Raw genomic sequence first — 2,624 nt, 5'->3', positions numbered from 1 at the left:
CCCCACCCTGGAGCCAGGCCTGGGGTTGCGATTCGTTGGCGAGTGCCTGGTGGTCGGGTTCTTCCTTGCGGGACCCGGCCGGGCCCAGCCCGAAGGAGCGACGGGAGGCCATCCCCCAGTGGGCGCACCACCTGCAGGGGGAACCATGAGGGACCGGTGCAAAGTGGATTGGGCGGCAGCCAGAGGCGGAGACCTCGGCGACCTGATCCGCGGGCGCTTAAACTGGCTCTGGGGACGTGGAATGTCACCTCACTGGCGGGGAAGGAGCCCGAACTTGTGCGGGAGGTGGAGTGATACCAGCTACAAATAGTTGGGCCCACCTCTACACACAGCCAGGGCTCTGAAACCGAGCTCCTTGAGAGAGGCTGGACTCTTTCCTACTCTGGAGCCTAGGAATGACCCGCGGGGAGAGGTGGAGGGCGGGGATGGGGCTGCTTTTCTCCCCCCAGCTCAGCCGTCTCGTGTTGGAGTTCACCCCTGTAGACGAGAGGGTCGCATCCCTTTGCCTTCGGGTTGAGGGGAGGACTCTGACAGTTGTTTCGACCTATGGGCCGAACGGCAGTACGGAGTACCAAGCCTTCTTAGCATCCTTGGGGAGGGTGTTAGAAAGCATCCCTCCCAGGGATTCCATCATTCTACTGGGAGACTTCAATGCCCACGTGGGAAACGACAGTGACACCTGGAGGGGCGTGATCGGGAGGAACGGGCCCCCAGCTCTGAACCCGAGTGGTGTCTCATTACCGGACTTCTGTGCAAGTCACGGATTGTCCATAATGAACGCCATGTTCAAGCATAAGGATGTCCATCAGTGCACTTGGCACCAGGATACCCTAGGCCGAAGATCGAAAATCTACTTTGTAGTCGTATCTTCTGATCTTCGGCCGCATGTCCTGGACCCTCGGGTGAAGAGAGGGGCGGAGCTGTCCACTGACCACCACCTGGTGGTGAGCTGGATACGCTGGAAGAGGAGGAAGCCTGTAAGACTCGGCAGGCCCAAACGAGTAGTGAGGGTCTGCTGGGAATGTCTGGTGGAATCCTCGGTCAGGGACGTGTCCACCCCCGGAGAGCTTCTCTCAGGTTCCGAGGGAGGTTGGAGACATGGAGTCCGAATGGGCTGTGTTCTCTGCCTCTATTGTCGATGCGGCTGCCCATAGCTGTGGCCGTAAGGTTTGAGGGGCCTGTCGTGGTGGCAATCCCCTAACCTGGTGGTGGACACCGATAGTAAGGGATGATGTCAAGCTGAAGAAGGAGTCCTATCGAGCTTGGCTGGCTTGTGGGACTCCTGAAGCAGCAAGCAGGTACCGTGAGGCCAAGCGTGTCGTGGCCCGGGCGGTTGCAGATGCAAAATCTCGGGACTGGGAGGAGTTCGGAGAGGCCATGGAAAAAGACTATGGGTTGGCCTCAAAGCGATTCTGGCAAACCGTCCGGCGCCTCTGGAGAGGAAACTTCGCTAACACTGATTTCAGTGGGAGTGGGGAGCTGCTGACCTTGACGCAGGATATTGTCGGGCGGTGGAAGGAATACTTTGAGGATCTCCTCAACCCGTCTCTTCTTCCCCCCTTCCAGTGGGGGAAGAAGAGACGGGGTGCTTGGGGCTGGATTCGTTCATCACCCAGGCCGAAGTCACCGAGGTGGTCAAAAAACTCCTCGGTGGCAAGGCTTCTTGGGTGGACGAGATCCGTCCTGAGTATCTTAGAGCTCTAGATGTTGTCAGGCTGTCATGGTTGACACGTCTCTTCAACATCGCGTGGAGGTCGGGGACAGTTCCCCTGGATTGGCAGACTGGGATGGTGGTTCCCCTCCACAAGAAGGGGGACCGGAGGGTGTGTTCCAACTATCAGGGAATCACACTTCTCAGCCTCCCCGGAAAGGCCTATGCCAGGGTGCTTGAGAGGAGAGTCCGGCTGATTGTCGAACCTCGGCTGGAGGAGCAGCAGTGTGGTTTTCGTCCTGGCCGTGGAACAGTGGACCAGCTCTACACCCTCTGCAGGGTGCTTGAGGGCTCATGGGAGTTTGCCCAACCAGTCCACATGTGTTTTGTGGACTTGGAGAAGGCATTCGACCGTGTCCCTCGTGCTGCCCTGTGGGGGGTGCTCCAGGAGTATGGAGTCAGCGGCCCTTTATTAGGGGCCATCCGTTCTCTGTACAATCGGAGCAGGAGTCTGGTTCGCATTGCTGGCACTAAGTCGGACCTGTTCCCGGTGCATGTTGGACTCCGACAGGGCTGCCCTCTGTCACCGGTCCTGTTCATAACTTTTATGGACAGGATTTCTAGGCGCAGCCAAGGACCGGAGGGGGTGTGGTTTGGGGAAAGGCGGATCTCGTCCCTGCTTTTTGCAGATGACGTAGTTCTGCTGGCTCCCTCCTGCCAAGACCTACAGCGTGCGCTGGGGCGGTTTGCAGCCGAGAGTGAAGCAGCCGGGATGAGAATCAGCTCCTCCAAGTCCGAGGCCATGGTCCTCGACCGGAAAAAGGAGGCTTGTCCCCTTCAGGTTGGAGGAGAGTCCCTGCCTCAAGTGGAGAAGTTCAAGTATCTTGGGCTCCTGTTCAAGAGTGAGGGAAGAATGGAGCGGGAGATCGATAGACGGATCGGTGCGGCTGCTGCAATAATGCGGACGCTGCAC

Source organism: Cyprinodon variegatus, unplaced genomic scaffold (assembly GCF_000732505.1).
Source record: "Cyprinodon variegatus isolate N-32 unplaced genomic scaffold, C_variegatus-1.0 Scaffold1455, whole genome shotgun sequence".
NCBI classification, from domain to species: domain Eukaryota; kingdom Metazoa; phylum Chordata; class Actinopteri; order Cyprinodontiformes; family Cyprinodontidae; genus Cyprinodon; species Cyprinodon variegatus.
The sequence above is the reverse complement of the archived record's forward strand: the minus strand, read 5'-3'. Positions refer to the sequence as shown.